Source organism: Helianthus annuus, chromosome 10 (assembly GCF_002127325.2).
Source record: "Helianthus annuus cultivar XRQ/B chromosome 10, HanXRQr2.0-SUNRISE, whole genome shotgun sequence".
In the NCBI taxonomy this organism is placed as follows: Eukaryota; Viridiplantae; Streptophyta; class Magnoliopsida; order Asterales; family Asteraceae; genus Helianthus; species Helianthus annuus.
The window spans coordinates 74,735,077-74,753,633 of NC_035442.2; the positions used below are offsets into that span (position 1 = coordinate 74,735,077).

At 39.0% G+C, this 18,557-nt stretch overlaps 1 long non-coding RNA gene across 1 annotated transcript; it reads left to right on the forward strand.

Moving 5' to 3' along the window:
- The first annotated feature begins 13,635 nt into the window (after positions 1 to 13,635).
- On the forward strand, positions 13,636 to 14,393 carry LOC118483376. The gene is made up of 3 exons (XR_004870656.1): positions 13,636 to 13,791; positions 13,942 to 14,248; positions 14,322 to 14,393. It is a non-coding gene; the product is annotated as an uncharacterized LOC118483376 (long non-coding RNA).
- Positions 14,394 to 18,557: the final 4,164 nt, after the last annotated feature.

Below are 18,557 nucleotides of genomic sequence, written 5' to 3' on the forward strand. Positions count from 1 at the left end.
AAAACGGTCTTCGCCTTATCGTGCGTTTAAACCGTAATCTTCATTTAAAACTAACCGGTCTAAGCTTAGGCTGAATTAAAAGACCCGTTAGGATTCTAATAGGATATTAAAAACCTTCATTCCAGATATAGGAGCCCAGTAAAAGCTATCTGTACTTGCTGATTTGATATGGCTGGGATTAAATTTATATTTAGCTCAGGTAAATACTTTTAACTTATTTTCCCTATACGGGCTTGGGGTACGGTATATAAAATACCGCTTGGTCGGGTAATTGACCTTAACCGGTCGGTGGTTAAGTGTGCTCGATATGACCCGTTTGAAAATGTTGTTTTGTTTGTTTAACACCTTTGGGGGTTTAATGACCATGACCCGGATATCCTTGGCATCATTCAAAGAATGGCCACGACCTTAGCACACGGGTGTAGGCGTATACCCGTAGTGCATTCAAATCAATAAAGTATAATCGTCGGTACGAGAGAAGTCTCGCGGCAGAACTATACTAAGTGGTGTGTCTGTTAATCTTTAACCCGGTACGACCCGGACAACTGAACGCATAACATACATGTAATTCTTTTACAAGATTATAGGCAAATAATTATCCCAAGTTATAAAAAGTTTTGTGCCGCGGGCATTCAAATCAAATTTTTTAAACCTTTTCAAAATGAGTCGGTTAAATTGTATTTACCAGTGTAAACTGACGTATTTTCCAAAAAGGCTAAGTGCAGGTACTACGCGTAATAGGCTGGCCACTCCTTAGCATCAATAAAAGTCTCGTAAGCTTAGGATGCCTGAAGTCTGTTGAATAAAAGTTTCCTCTTTGTTTTTGATCCGCCTGTGGATCTATTTCAACTGTTTGTGATACTTGATATTACAATTTTATTTGGTTGAAATAAATCTATCTATTGCTTCCGCTGTGCATTTATATTTTGTATTGTTTGACTATGACGATATCAACTACGTCACGGAACCCCCACCGGGCCCACCGGTGACACGTGGAAAATAGGGGTGTGACAGGTTGGTATCAGAGCCAACGCTGAGTGAATTAAACACTAGCCTTTTGTGTTTAATCTCAGTTAAATAAATGCACACTCCTCGAGTTCCGAGTCTAGACAAAGAACATAGGACAAACTCTGTTTTGTTTTATTTCATTTTGTCTTTATTTTTATTTTATATATATGTTGTTGTATTATTGATGTTGACAGGTTTAACCATGCCACCAAGAATGAGACGCGGACGGGGAAAGGCTCCTTTCACAAGCCACGACCATGAAGCCGGACCTTCGCACCGGCGTACCCCTTCAATTACCATGAGCACAAGTCCTCAGGAGCCGTGGAGGACATACGTTGAACCTGGGAGGCGATCCGTCTCCCTCAGCTCTTCACCTTCTTACTTGCACTCTTTCGGGCCTCAGTCGGAGAATGAGCCCACTAACCCTCAAGCCTCTTTCATACCCTTGCAACGGTCCAACTCACACCACTCTTTTGGTGACCCCACTCCCGCGTTCCAAAGCCAGTTCAATCCGGCTAACTACCTTCAAGAACCCGTGGGTTTTAACCCACTAGGACCCGAGGATCACTTCTCGGGTGAAAATGATATGGATGAGGACACGGATCCCGTGGAGCCTGCGACGGCGGTCCCCGAACCACCCCATCGAGATCTCAGATGGGTCCTCATTTCACGGATCGCCTTATCGTGGTCCAGACAGCTACGAGGCGAGATTCAGACAGATTGACTGGTATTTCACTCCCTCTCACCACTCGTCTCCATACCAGCAGCAGCAGGATCCTTCCGAGGATTCTCGATTTGTGGCAGTCACACCGCCACCACCACCACCAGTTGAGCAACTGCCTCCGGAGCCACAGAGGCGGAGAAGGTCAAACGCACGGATGTCCGTGCAAGGAGGAGTCCGCATCAGCACTCCTCAGCCCTCGAGTGGCAGTCACTACCCGCCACTCCAAGAAGAAGAAGAACCGCAGATGGGGGGACCATCAAACCCCGTCTCGAAGGTAGACTCTGCGCCCTTAGCGCCACCACCGGGTTTTGGCAACCCGATCCCTGCTTATGCCGGTTCAGCGGCATATAACCCGTTTGAGCTGCCGGGTCACAACAGCTTCAATTACGCTAACGTAGACCCATACCAGGAGGCGTGGGACTACAACGCTCGTCACACGGAAGGGCCCTATGGTGGTCCTTGGACCACTGGGTACCCTCCGTATGTGTACCAGCAACAGCCACCTCCTCAACTGCAGTACCAGCAGCCGCCGCAACCATAACTGATTCCGCCGGAACGTCAGCAAGAGGTCCTTGATAGATTGGGCCAATGTGAAGAGGAAATTCGAACGGTGCGTGAGAACAACCGAGGCTTCTTCAAAGGTCTGTCAGACCTACTCAAGGGGAAGTCCAAAAGAAGGGGTCATTGAAGACCTTGTTTATTTATTTTATTTGGTTGTAATCCAGTCCCTGCGTGGACTTTTTGTTTCTGTACTCAGCTCCTGCGTGGGCTTGTCTTTTAGTATTCTGCCCCTGCGTGGGCATGTCTTTTAGTTAACCCCTGCGTGGATTTGTTTGTTTGTATTTCGCCCCTGCGCGGGTATGATATTTTGTAGAAGTCCCGTTTAGGGCAAATGTTGTACTGTCTTATTTAGTAATGGAATGGTTGAATTTAAACTTTCATATTTGTTTATTATTAAGTATATGCATAAACTTAAAACACAAAGTAAAATGAAAATAACATTCCTGTAAAAGATCTACCATTTTTATAAAAATGGCAAAATCTAAAAAGGGACAAGACCTAGCCATGTGTCATTTTAAAACAAGGCCAAGATGGTATCTCCATAATTAGATTCAGATCCATAATTAACATCTCAATTTAGGATTGTTCTGCGCTTAATATCAAAAGAGAATCTTAGGGGTAAAACCTAGCCACGTGTCATTGTAGACATGGCCAAGATGGTAGAACCTGTCTAAAAGATTCCAAAATTTTGTTAACATCTGTAGGTATGTTAGCATGTTGGGCAAATTGTGATGCAGTATAAATCACACAGGCCATCTTTAAATTGGGTTAATTTAAAATTCCCTGTATTTATATAACAATCCTTTGAGGATGAAGTGCCTACGGGTAATAATTAATGTCCTCTGAGACTAAGAGACAGTAGAAGTCTGCAACTCACTGTCTATATAAGGGTAATGAACTGTGATTCAGACCCGAATACCTCGATTCTGTGAAAATCCTGATTATAAATTAAAACTGTCCTTGCGACTAAGCTTTTTATGCTAATGTTTGATTGTAATATAGGATTATAATAAAAGTCCTGAATAAATAAATGATTAACAAATTAACCAGAAATGGCTATTAAAACCATGGTTAGTAAATTATAAAATTCTGTAAAAGCTTCTAAATAAAACCTTGCCCATTATTTTCTATATGTAGCAATTGAAGCTACATGGCTGGGTCGGACGAGGTGAACAGTCGTCCGGTGGAGAACCACGAGAATGCTAAAATACAGGTTACTGGCGCGGAACTGCAAGCATTAGTTGACAATGTTGTTGCAAAGGCTATGGAACGCCAGTATAGTGAGTATAGTGAGACCAGAAGTAGGACCCGATCTACGCCGCATTCCAAGCCTAAGACCCATTCTGAGGCTCACAGTAAGCCACCACATACCCCACCTAAGTCTAAGAAAAATGAGTCTAAGAAAGATGATGACAGACATTCCTCCAACGAAAACAGCATTCCATCCAAAAGGATTGTATTGGATGATAAGCCTCGTGCCAAAGGTTGCACATACAAGTACTTTGTTTCATGTAAACCCCGAGATTTTACTGGGGAGAAAGGGGCGGTGGATTGCATGACTTGGTTGGATGAGATGGACACGGTGGTAGACATAAGTGGTTGTGCTGAAAGAGACATCGTGAAGTTTGTGTCACAGTCTTTCAAGGGTGAAGCCCTAGCATGGTGGAGATCGTTGATTCAAGCCACTGGAAAGGTACATTTGTACAACATGTCTTGGGAACAATTTGTTACCCTCAACAAGGAAAACTACTGCCCTCAGCATGAGATTGAAAAGATAGAGTCTGATTTTCTATCTCTGGTTATGAAGAACCTGGATTGTCAGGCTTATCTCACGAGCTTCAATACTATGTCAAGGTTAGTTCCTTACCTTGTGACACCTGAACCGAAGAGGATAGCCCGTTTTATTGGGGGTTTAGCCCTGGAAATAAAAGCAAGTGTCAAGGCCTCTCGGCCCGCTACATTCAGATCAGCAGCCGACATATCTCTGTCCCTCACGCTGGACGCAGTTAGACAGAGATCGCTGAGAACTGCGGATGCCGAGAAAAGGAAAAGCGAAGATGACGGTTCACGGCGCTCAGACAAGAAGCGCAAGGGAAACAATGACCACAAGAAAGGGTCGGGATCCAAGAAGGGTGATCAACAGACGGGTGATAAACCTAGGTGCAAAGTTTGTAAGAAGCACCATTTTTGGAGGTGCAGGTATGAGTCGAAGTCTCAATCCCAACCGAAAGCATGCGGGATTTGCAAGTCATTGGACCACAAGGCATTAGATTGTAAGAAAATCAAGGATGCCACGTGCTATAACTGTAATGAAAAGGGGCATCTGAGGACCAACTGCCCAAAGCTTGCAAAGAAGGCTGAGGAGGGAAAGAAGACCAATGCTAGGGTCTTCCGCATAGATGCAAAGGAAGCTGTTCAGGACGACAATGTGATAACAGGTACCTTCCTCGTAAATGATATCTATGCAAGGGTACTTTTTGATTCTAGAGCAGATAAATCCTTTGTAGATAATAAGTTCTGTGAGTTATTGAAATTACCTGTTAAAGCCTTAAGTGTGAAATATGAAGTGGAATTAGCTGACGGAACCATAGAAACCGCTTCGACTGTATTAGATGGATGCGTCATATCCATTAGGAACCACTCTTTTCCTTTGTCCTTGTTACCATTCAAGCTATCAGGCTTTGATATAGTGATAGGTATGGATTGGTTATCGCATAACCAAGCCCAGATTGTGTGCAACAAGAAACAAGTGGTGATCAAGACTCCATCTGGTGAGCCACTCACCATTCAGGGAGATACTCAACATGGATTGCCTGAGCAAGTGCCTATGCTCAAGGCATCCAGATGTCTGAAAAAGGGTTGTGTCATTTATATGGCACAGGTAACCATTGACGAGAAGAAGCCCAGGATCGAAGAAATTCCCGTCATTTCTAAATACCCTGAAGTTTTCCCGGAAGAACTACCTGGTTTGCCACGAGATAGGCAAGTGGAATTCAGAATCGACATCATTCCAGGAGCAGCACCTGTGGCAAGAGCACCTTATAGATTGGCACCAACAGAGATGAATGAATTAAGGACGCAGCTAGATGATTTGTTAGCTAAAGGTTTCATTAGACCTAGTTCGTCTCCATGGGGAGCACCAATCTTGTTTGTCAAGAAAAAGGATGGATCCATGCGTTTATGCATTGATTATCGCGAGCTTAATAAGGCTACTATCAAGAACAGGTATCCTTTGCCAAGGATCGACGATCTGTTCGATCAGCTACAAGGAGCAAGCTACTTTTCCAAGATAGATCTCAGGTCAGGCTATCATCAGTTGAAAGTTAAGGATGAAGATGTACACAAGACCACGTTTAGGACTCGTTATGGTCATTATGAGTTCTTAGTGATGCCTTTTGGGCTCACTAACGCACCTGCCACATTCATGGATCTCATGAATCGCGTCTGCAAGCCTTATCTGGACAAATTCGTCATCGTCTTCATCGATGACATTCTCATTTATTCAAAGAACCAAGCTGACCACGAGAAGCATCTTCGATGTATTCTGAAGTTGCTACATCAAGAAAAGCTCTATGCCAAATTTTCTAAGTGTGAATTTTGGCTTCGTGAAGTCCAATTTCTTGGACATGTGGTTAGTGAGCGAGGTATCCAAGTAGATCCCGCTAAGGTTGAAGCTGTCATGAACTGGCAAGAGCCAAAGACGCCTACGGAGATTCACAGTTTCTTAGGATTGGCAGGATACTACAGACGCTTTATTGAAAATTTCTCAAGAATTGCAGCACCCCTGACATTACTCACTCGCAAGAATAGCAAGTTTGATTGGGGGCCTAAGCAGCAAGAATTTTTTGATACTTTGAAGCAGAAACTGAGCAATGCTCCAGTGCTGACATTACCTGAAGGTATCGATGAGTTTGTGGTGTATTGTGATGCATCACACACCGGGATGGGTTGCGTGTTAATGCAAAAGGGCAAGGTCATTGCCTATGCTTCACGTCAACTAAAAGTGCACGAGAAGAATTACACCACCCATGATTTGGAGTTGGGTCCCGTGGTATTTGCACTAAAGCTTTGGAGGCACTATCTGTATGGGACTAAATGTGTGATATATTCTGATCACAAAAGCCTTCAACATTTGTTCAATTAGAAGGATTTGAATATGAGGCAGCGACGCTGGATGGAAACTCTGAACGATTATGACTGTGAAATAAGATACCATCCAGGAAAGGCTAATGTAGTAGCAGATGCCTTGAGCAGAAAAGAGACAGAAAAGCCAATGAGAATCAATGCCAAAAGCATTGAAATCAAGAATAGCTTGAATGAAAGGTTGTTAGCTGCACAGAAGGAAGCTGTGCTAGAAGCTAATTATCCTGAGGAAAAGTTAGGAGTAACTGAAGAACAGTTATCCTATGGTAAAGACGGAATTTTAAGGTTAAATGGACGAATATGGGTTCCTGTTTACGGAGGACTTCGGGATGTTATCCTCAAGGAAGCCCACAGTTCCAAATATTCCGTTCATCCTGGAGCCGACAAGATGTACCAAGATGTAAAGGCAAATTACTGGTGGATAGGCTTGAAGAAGTCTATAGCTGCTTATGTAACTAAATGCTTGACGTGTGCTCAAGTCAAGGCTGAACATCAGAAGCCGTCAGGTTTGCTACAACAGCCTGAAATTCCCACTTGGGAATGGGAAATGGTGACGATGGATTTCATCACCAAATTGCCAAAGACGAAGAAAGGAAATGATACTATATGGGTCATAGTTGATAGACTGACTAACTCAGCACATTTCCTACCCATTAAAGAGACTTATAGCTCCGACATGTTAGCCCAATTGTATGTTGATAAAATTGTATCTCTGCATGGAGTACCAGTGGCTATTATCTCAGATAGAGATACCAGATACACGTCACACTTTTGGAAAAGTTTCCAACAGTCGTTGGGCACACATTTAAACTTCAGTACGGCTTACCATCCTCAGACGGATGGGCAGAGCGAGCGTACCATTCAAACCCTGGAAGACATGCTTCGTGCATGTGTGATTGATTTAGGTGGTAGTTGGGATAAGCACCTACCTTTGGTCGAGTTCTCCTACAACAACAGCTACCATACCAGCATCCAGGCTGCACCTTTTGAGGTACTATATGGTAGGAAGTGCAGAATGCCCATCTGCTGGGCAGAAGTAGGAGACACTCAATTATCAGGTCCTGATATAGTCTTTGAGACAACGGACAAGATTGTCCAGATTCACGACCGCCTAAAAGCTGCCCGAGATAGGCAGAAGAGCTATGCTAATAAGAGGCGAAAACCTCTCAAGTTTGAGGTTGGCGATAAAGTTTTGCTCAAGGTATCGCCCTAGAAAGGGGTGATGCGATTTAGTTAGAAAGGTAAGTTAAGCCCAAGGTATATAGGACCATTCGAGATCATTGAATGTGTAGGATCAGTGGCTTATAAGTTAAACTTACCAGAAGAGCTCAGTGGTATTCATAATGTATTCCACGTCTGCAATCTGAAGAAATGTCTAGCTGATGAATCACTAGTCATGCCACATACAGATGTGCACATAGACGAGAGCTTGAAGTTTGTGGAAAAACCTGTGTCGATTGAGGATCGACAGATAAAGAAGCTTCGAAGGAAGCTTGTGCCTATTGTCAAGGTGAAATGGGATGCCCGTAGAGGTCCTGAATATACGTGGGAGTTAGAGTCCGCAATGAAAGAGAAATACCCTCAATTGTTTTCATAAATCTCGAGGACGAGATTTCTTTTAAGGGGGTGAGGATGTAACACCTCGAAAATTTACGTCCAATAATGTATGAACACGTGTCATAAGCTCTGAACGTGTGAAATAATACTTTTGAGGGGTTAATATTGACAAATAGGGGAAACTATGTGAATATAAGGGTCCAAAGTGTCAACGATGGATAATTATATTTAAAAATAGCCCTACAAGATGTTTATACCTTCAAACGAATAAATCATGGATCATACGAAGCTAAATATGAAAGAAAGTGAGAAATTACAAACTACAGGGGCTAAAAGTGTCAACATGTGCAAATTATACCTCTGAGTGACCTTTTAGCAGACCCGAAGCTTTGTAACGGTAAATTATACTCACTAGAATATGTGGTAAAAATTTCATAAAGTTTCGTTATCGTATGAGAAAGTTATGATCAAATTTGTGTACGAGGAGTTAAAAGCGTCAACGATGAATTTCAAGGTCTTTCGGGTGTTCACAAAGTTAACAAGGGACTTAACTAAGTTGGTAAAGGTCCTTAAGCCCTTAAAAATAAGGTTAGAGGGTTGAAATAGCAAAAATGGGACTTAAAACCACGTTACAAAGGACCAGGGGCTGAAATGCAATTTGTTAAACTTGTTTGGTTGGTTCTGACAGGCCAAGCGGCCCGCGTAAGAGTCCCTTATGGACTTACGCGGCCCGTGTGAGAGACACAGCGACAGAAATGACTTGCAGGTGCCAGTAGACCTGTGTAACCGACTTATGGGCCTGTAAAATGATACCAGGGGCTGTGCAAATAGGTTTTCATGCACTAGGGACAGTTGTGATGATCTTACTCCATGCATAGAGTTGTTTGGCACCATCTTATGCAATCAAAATGCATATATAAGGAGCTTCAAGTTGTAACAACTTTGCTCATTCATTTGCAAAGTTCACAAGACTCACCTCTAGAGCTCTCTGGTCAGCAACAAGGATTCATTAGGCTCCCTAATCATAATTAGGACTCTTGTAAGCATTCATAACCCTTCTTAATTCGTTTTAGCTTAGTTAATTAGCTAGAAGTCAAACCGTCGTAATTAAGGTTTGACTTCGAGATTAGTCAATAATTACCCAGTCAAATCTCGAATTAAAAGTACCTTTGAGTAGGTAATTATGTGGGTAATAAACCCTTAAAAGGGTATTTCCAGATTCCCACTCTAACTATGTTAATTGTCGAGTCAAAGCTTATCTTAAAAAGTCAACAGAATGTTTATTTGCAAATTAATGCATAATTAGCAATGTAGGATACATGCAACCTGTTTGATCATTAATATAACTTGGTAATGAATGTAAGAACATGTCCCAACATGTTCAACTCGACAATTTTCAGTATAGGCTCGGTTTGGAACCGAAAGTCGCATAGTTTGACTTCTGCTTTGACTTTCAGTTCTGACCCGTTTAAGCCAAGTTTAGGATTGCCTTAGAGCTTCTTTTGGACCTATTTACATGTTAGTATAACTCTCTGAGATTATACAACTTGGTTCATTAGAAATCCTATTCACATGCATGTTTCCGTTAAATGCTTATATGTTGACCATTATGCCCAAATGACCTTAAAATATGATTTTTGAAAATGTAAAAGGGTAGACACCTTAGCTACTGATTTATAAGCTTGCACCTAAAATTTGAGATTAGTTTGAGGCATAGATTAAGAGTTATGCTCATTATCGTAATTAGAAGCTTTTTTAGTAACTAAATGGCGTAAATTGCATATAGCCTATCTAAACCCAAATTTTTATACAAAACTTTGTACCTACTGATATAAAATAATATTTTGGGATTTTTAAAGATTTTTATTAAATTTTAGGCTGAGCATAACTTAGTGTTCTAAGCTTAATTTGGTTAATGCCGGTTTTGCCCTTTTGGGCTATAAAATGAGTTTTACAAATCCTTTTGACCCCAAACCTTCTTTTACTGATTCAATATGTTTAATAAATTATTTTGAGCCTTCTGGAATATTAAAAATATCAGCTTTTTATATAAAACCCGGAAATGGCTCCAAATCGCCTTTTTAAGCGTTTTTTAACGCATAGTATGTAATAAAACCTTTTTAAACATATGGGGTTGATACCTACTGATATATTCAGTAAAATTTTATATTTTAACAGTAGGTGAATATTATAAACTCAGAATTTCAGTTTTGACCTATTAGGCCTATGTGAAATTACCAAAATGCCGCTACGGAGCATAGTATGGTTATAAGTAATAAATTTCACATATATCTATACTACTTTAATAAGGATATGTGAAGGACAAGATGGTAATTGAACAAGGTGTTGAAAAAACACTTAATGCACAATGTACAACTGTTAAGGCACAAGAAAACACAAACCCTTTTACCCTTTACAAGGGTATACATCTGCCGTCCAAATGTTTTACTTTCTCACACGGATCAACATTGGGACCGTCCATTTGACTTCACACGGATCACCATATGCTTTCTCTCTCAATGCTCACACATCTCACAAAACAACATCAGATCTTCTTCTCTCTCTCTTCTCTCTCTCTTCTCGGCGATCTAGGGTTTCATGAGATCTATCACCAGATCCGTTTGAATCTATCACCAGATCCGTTTCATGAGCAGATCTTGGGTTTCATGAGATCTATCACAAGCTTTATCTGGCAAGGGATCCGTTTGATGTTCTGATGTTGTTGCAATGAGTGTTATATATCTTACCATGTTCTTTTGTGATTCTTACTTTTCTGGTGAAGCGGTTGACGGATGTTCGAACGACGAAATCTGAGGTTTACGAAGGATTTTCGCATGTGTTTTGTGATGAATCGACTCAGGTTAGGTTTATCTTTAATCTTGATGTGGATTTGTTAGTAGATAGATGCGGTTATTTCAAATTAGGTTGAAAGTTTTGTGATATTTGAATTTGTATTTTTGGTGATGATAGTTAGGTTAATTTCAGATATGACATAGTGAAAGGATAAATTGTTTTTGTAGTTTTGATTTTACTTTGTTCTGTTATATTTTGATCTTTTCCTTCATTTTTGGGACTGATATGTGTCATGGTTTTGTGAAAATCTGAGGTTTACAAAGGATTTTCGCATGTGTTTTGTGATGAATCGACTCAGGTTAGGTTCTAAATGTTGATTTATCTTTAATCTTGATGTGGATTTGTTAGTAGATAGATGCGGTTATTTCAAATTATGTTGAAAGTTTTGTGATATTTGAATTTGTATTTTTGGTGATGATAGTTAGGTTAATTTCAGATATGACATAGTGAAAGGATAAATTGTTTTTGTAGTTTTGATTTTACTTTATTCAGTTATATTTTGATCTTTTCCTTCATTTTTGGGACTGATAAGTGTCATGGTTGTGTGATAATTATGATATTTAGGTCATTTAGATATGGAATAGTGAAAAGATAGATTGTTATGTATTTTTTATTTTAGTTTGTTCTGTGGGATGCTCGATGAGCAGATCTAGGGTTTCATGAGATGTATCACGAGCTTTATCTGGCAAGGGATCCACAGATTTGAACAAGGGATCCGTTTGATGTTCTGATAAGTTGCAATGAGTGTTATATATCTTACCATGTTCTTTTGTGATTCTTATCTTTAATCTTGATGTAGATTTGTTAGTAGATGCGCTTATTTCAAATTAGGTTGAAAGTTTTGTGATATTTGAATTTGTATTTTTGGTGATGATAGTTAGCTTAATTTCAGATATGACATAGTGAAAGGATAAATTGTTTTTGTAGTTTTGATTTTACTTTGTTCTGTTATATTTTGATCTTTTCCTTCATTTTTGGGACTGATAAGTATCATGGTTAAAGATAAAGCAACTTATCAGAACATCAAACGGTAAAAGCAACTTAATGCTTTTAATAAACATATGTGAAGGACATATGTGATATCTTACCATGTTCTTTTGTGATTCTTACTTTTCAGGTGAAGCGGTTGACGGATGTTCGAAGGACGAAATCTGAGGTTTACGAAGGATTTTCTCATGTGTTTTGTGATGAATCGACTCAGGTTAGGTTCTAAATGTTGATTTATCTTTAATCTTGATGTAGATTTGTTAGTAGATGCGGTTATTTCAAATTAGGTTGAAAGTTTTGTGATATTTGAATTTGTATTTTTGGTGATGATAGTTAGCTTAATTTCAGATATGACATAGTGAAAGGATAAATTGTTTTTGTAGTTTTGATTTTACTTTGTTCTGTTATATTTTGATCTTTTCCTTCATTTTTGGGACTGATAAGTGTCATGGTTGTGTGATAATTATGATATTTAGGTCATTTAGATATGGAATAGTGAAAAGATAGATTGTAATGTATTTTTGATTTTAGTTTGTTCTGTGGGATGCTCGATGAGCAGATCTAGGGTTTCATGAGATGTATCACAAGCTTTATCTGGCAAGGGATCCACAGATTTGAACAAGGGATCCGTTTGATGTTCTGATAAGTTGCAATGAGTGTTATATATCTTACCATGTTCTTTTGTGATTCTTATCTTTAATCTTGATGTAGATTTGTTAGTAGATGCGCTTATTTCAAATTAGGTTGAAAGTTTTGTGATATTTGAATTTGTATTTTTGGTGATGATAGTTAGCTTAATTTCAGATATGACATAGTGAAAGGATAAATTGTTTTTGTAGTTTTGATTTTACTTTGTTCTGTTATATTTTGATCTTTTCCTTCATTTTTGGGACTGATAAGTATCATGGTTTTGTGATAATTATGATATTTAGGTCATTTAGATATGGAATAGTGAAAAGATAGATTGTAATGTATTTTTGATTTTAGTTTGTTCTGTGGGATGCTCGATGAGCAGATCTAGGGTTTCATGAGATGTATCACAAGCTTTATCTGGCAAGGGATCCACAGATTTGAACAAGGGATCCGTTTGATGTTCTGATAAGTTGCAATGAGTGTTATATATCTTACCATGTTCTTTTGTGATTCTTACTTTTCAGGTGAAGCGGTTGACGGATGTTCGAAGGACGAAATCAGAGGTTTACGAAGGATTTTCGCATGTGTTTTGTGATGAATCGACTCAGGTATGTCACTCGCAACTCGCAAGGAAACCTTATTTTAGGATCTGAATTTAATTAGTTATACCTTTGGTTAACGACTGTCACGATCACTATTATTACAGAACAAGCTCACTCCGATCTTCTGGCTGCCGGAGAAAGTGTATCTGCTTGGAGAGTCTCGGAATTGGCTTTGGCGACGCTGAACGCTGCTTCATTCGAATCGATGGGGGCTTCATATGCAGAATGTTCCCTCACTTAGTGGTCTCATGCTCACTCAAGCAGAGGTAAAGTAAAGTTTATCATCATTCATCAATTTTCTTTTCTTTTTTTTTATAAGCTAACTATCATCACCAAAAATACAAATTCAAATATCACAAAACTTTCAACCTAATTTGAAATAAGCGCATCTACTAACAAATCTACATCAAGATTAAAGATAAGAATCACAAAAGAACATGGTAAGATATATAACACTCATTGCAACTTATCAGAACATCAAACGGATCCCTTGTTCAAATCTGTGGATCCCTTGCCAAATAAAGGTTTTTATATTTGCAACTTGACAAAATGTGATTTATATTAAATTTATTTTAAGTTAATAGTGTACTGGTTATAACTAATATCAAATCTTTACTAATACTTGATTTCTTTTTATGATGGTTGACTTTGCGAGAACTAACGGAGCATTAGTGTCAAGAATGGGCTGAGATTCGAATTCAGTCGGTTTTTCGCTCTTTTTTGGTAATTTCTAAGCCTTGAATATTAATTTTTAACATGCTATGCTACTGAGATAATATAAACTTGACTATATTTTGTGTTTTATGATGTGTTTTGTTATTTTTATGCTTTTTGTTTTTTAACTGATCTTAACCCATTTGACTTATGCTACAGACAAAAAGGGATCAAGATCGGGACCGTCCATTTGACTTCACACGGATCACCATATGCTTTCTCTCTCAATGCTCACACATCTCACAAAAAGGGATGCCAAAAGCAGGGAAGTACAATCTACAGGAAAAAGCAACACTTTACTTTTGTGTGAAAGACAGCTTGCTTGCTGCAGTCTCTATAATATATCAACACTCTTCCATACACTGTTTGAAAGACAGCACTGCTAGCTTCAGTCTCTATAAATAATCCAGAGATATCTACACTCTACTCACACTTTACAAACTCTCAACTACACTCAACTGAAATTGTAAGTTTATCTCAGTTGAATAATCCTACTTTCAAAACATCAACTTAACAACTTCTATTTACTTCGATTTCAGAATATATCAACTCTTTGCATTCGGAGGGTATGATGCATAAGCTGAGCCTGTGAGGGTATGATGCATAAGCTGAGCCTGTGAGGCTATGATGCATAAGCTGAGCCTGTCGTCTCTATGATGCATAAGCTGAGCTTGTGTTCTTAATATGTCTGAACTGAAACTGTTAAGGCTATGATGCATAAGCTGAGCCTGTGAGGTTACATATGTGTTTCTTGTGCTTAAAACAGCTGTACATCATGCTTTAAAGGTTGTTTAAGTTTAGTGGAAAAATACTCTTGTACATCATGCTTTAAAGCGGGGTTACATAACACAATAGACTGTGATGATGATTGTATTTTGAGGGTACATAGAAGATCCGAGTAGCATCTTGGCGGGGCAATATCCAGGTTGCATAGTTCTCACTTTGCAACCGTGTGTTGCAGCCATGGCTTTACCCGTAGTTGTGTTCATCTCTCAATTACATGTCTGAGTCTTCCAGTTGTAAAAGTATTATCACAGATTCACAGATCTAAAAGTACATGTCTTATCCGTGTGATAAAGTTAAAAAAATGGTAATTGAACAAGGTGTTGAAAAAACACTTAATGCACAATGTACAACTGTTAAGGCACAAGAAAACACAAACCCTTTTACCCTTTACAAGGGTATACATCTGTCGTCCAATTGTTAAACTTTCTCACACGGATCAAGATCGGGACCGTCCATTTGACTTCACACGGATCACCATATGCTTTCTCTCTCAATGCTCACACATCTCACAAAACAACATCAGATCTTCTCTCTCTCTCTGGCAAGGGATCCGTTTTATCTGGCAAGGGATCCACAGATTTGAACAAGGGATCCGTTTGATGTTCTGATAAGTTGCTTTATCTTTAATCTTGATGTAGATTTGTTAGTAGATATCTTACCATGTTCTTTTGTGATTCTTACTTTTCAGGTGAAGCGGTTGACGGATGTTCGAAGGACGAAATCTGAGGTTTACGAAGGATTTTCTCATGTGTTTTGTGATGAATCGACTCAGGTTAGGTTCTAAATGTTGATTTATCTTTAATCTTGATGTAGATTTGTTAGTAGATGCGGTTATTTCAAATTAGGTTGAAAGTTTTGTGATATTTGAATTTGTATTTTTGGTGATGATAGTTAGCTTAATTTCAGATATGACATAGTGAAAGGATAAATTGTTTTTGTAGTTTTGATTTTACTTTGTTCTGTTATATTTTGATCTTTTCCTTCATTTTTGGGACTGATAAGTGTCATGGTTGTGTGATAATTATGATATTTAGGTCATGCTTTAAAGGTTGTTTAAGTTTAGTGGAAAAATACTCTTGTACATCATGCTTTAAAGCGAGGTTACATAACACAATAGACTGTGATGATGATTGTATTTTGAGGGTACATAGAAGATCCGAGTAGCATCTTGGCGGGGCAATATCCAGGTTGCATAGTTCTCACTTTGCAACCGTGTGTTGCAGCCATGGCTTTACCCGTAGTTGTGTTCATCTCTCAATTACATGTCTGAGTCTTCCAGTTGAGTGTAGTTGAGAGTTTGTAAAGTGTGAGTAGAGTGTAGATATCCCTGAATTATTTATAGAGACTGAAGCAAGCATGCTGTCTTTCAAGCATGCTGTCTTTCAAACAGTGTATGGAAGAGTGTTGATATATTATAGAGACTGCAGCAAGCAAGCTGTCTTTCACACAAAAGTGAAGTGTTGCTTTTTCCTGTAGATTGTACTTCCCTGCTTTTGGCATCCCTTTTTGTGAGATGTGATGTTGTTTTGTGAGATGTGTGAGCATTGAGAGAAAGCTGAACTGAAAGTGTTTGAGGCTGACCTTGTGTTCTTAATCTGTCTGAACTAAAAGTGTTTTGAGGCTGTGATGCAAAAACTGAGCCTGTGTAATCTATCTGAACTGAAAGTGTTTTGAGGCTGTGATGCAAAAACTGAGCCTGTGTAATCTATCCAACAACTCAAGCAAATGTTTTCTTTGCATTTTAGGGGGAACATGGGTGCTTCTCTCCCAGGGCATACAAAACATAGGTTATTGGCGGCAGCTCGCCATATTTAACATATAAAAAAACTTTATATGTTAAATTTGGCGGACTGCCGCCAATGACCTGTGTCTTGTATGCCCTGTGGAGAGATCCACCGATTCGAGGCAAACGGCTCACTTATAAAAAGAGTTAATGCCTGATTTGCCAAATGATATCCTTAATAAACATATGTGAAGGACAAGATGGTAATTGAACAAGGTGTTGAAAAAACACTTAATGCACAATGTACAACTCTTAAGGAACAAGAAAACACAAACCCTTTTACCCTTTACAAGGTTATACATCTTCCGTCCAAATGTTCTTAATCTGTCTGAACTGAAAGTGTTTGAGGCTGTGATGCGAAAGCTGAGCTTGTGTTCTTAATCTGTCTGAACTAAAAGTGTTGAGTCTATGATGCATAAGCTGACCTTGTGTTCTTAATCTGTCTGAACTAAAAGTGTTTTGAGGCTGTGATGCAAAAACTGAGCCTGTGTAATCTATCTGAACTGAAAGTGTTTTGAGGCTGTGATGCAAAAACTGAGCCTGTGTAATCTATCCAACAACTCAAGCAAATGTTTTCTTTGCATTTTAGGGGGAACATGGGTGCATCTCTCCACAGGGCATACAAGACACGGGTTATTGGCGGCAGCTCGCCATATTTAACATATAAAAAAACTTTATATGTTAAATTTGGCGGGCTTCCGCCAATGACCTGTGTCTTGTATGCCCTGTGGAGAGATGCACCCATCTTCCCCCTAAAAAACATAGAAAACATTTGCTTGAGTTGTTGGACCGAGCGAACCTTGCATAATGCGTCAAGGGAAACTATTGGTCGAGCGAGACATTTGTTCAGGTATCCTTATTTCATGATAAAATGATTATGAATAGCTGTGCATAAACTAATCGCAAGTTTGTTTGGTATATGCAGGGTAAAAGGGAACAGCAGTGTTCAGCACTGTGTCATTCTTGCTTGGTGCCATCACCTCAGTTGTCTCTGGCTTACCATCCGTGTACTTTACTAAAATTTGATCGGTGCAGTGAGCATGCGAGCGCAACAAGTGCAGCCGCAGCGGCGTGGTGAGGGCAGCCGCAACGAGCGCAGCGGCATGGTTAATAAAAAAATAAAAAAACTGCCACCTCTAAGTAGATATGTATCAGAACGTACAAATTCATATTTATTGTTTTGTTTATGCGTTTAATCGTTTGATTAACGACTCGATTGATTTGTTTGTAACCATTTGTCTGGAAACGAACTTATTTATCTTACTTTAATTTTTGTATTAAGCATCATCTATCGCGCCTTTGCTGACTGACTTTTATAGATCACTACTTTAGGGAGAATGAACAATTATCCAAATATGGAGATACTAAATCTGCTCGAGGTATGATGCTGGTTGAACTTAAGAAACTAATTGAAGGAAATCCTTTATTTTGTGACAAATTTCAGTTCCAAACCTTAGGAATTCAAGATTAAGGACTCTTACAAACCTAAGACTTTTTGGGAAATTTTTGACTATGTTTTGTACATCTTACAATATAGTAGTTAATGTTAGTTATTTGTGAATTTGTATCACAATTTGAACCAACAAAAGCCTAGGTAGTCCGTCTATTTCAGGTAACATAACTAGAATCAAACAATTTTCTTTGTTTTCTCCTGAGTCGCACAATAACCACCAAACGCCATCACGAAACCACCAATCGCCGCAAATCGCTGATTCTCGCCGCTGAAGAAGGCCTCAACCGACCATCACATTCTGCTACACTACCACCATCGTCGTCACAAGCCACATTGGAAACTACATCCCCGTAGATAGCCCTAAACTCACCAACCTAAGTGATACCACTCCCGCCGCATCGCGCGGGTAAGTGACTAGTATATATATATATATATATATATATATATATATATATATATATATATATATATATATATATATATATATATATATATATGATACCCTACTGTTATAACTTATTAAATTAAGTATATTTACTGATTTAATCAGACCTGTAACCCAGGTTATTATTTAAACTCTTTTACACCCTTTAAAATGACCAAAATGCCCTTATGAGGCATAGTTTGGGTTTAAAACCATTCGGGGCATAATGGAAGGTATATTACTGATATCACAACATTTTTAAGGCATGTTAACTTAGGAAACTTGTATATGACTCTTATGGTTACTCGTTACACACTTTACGCGTTCGG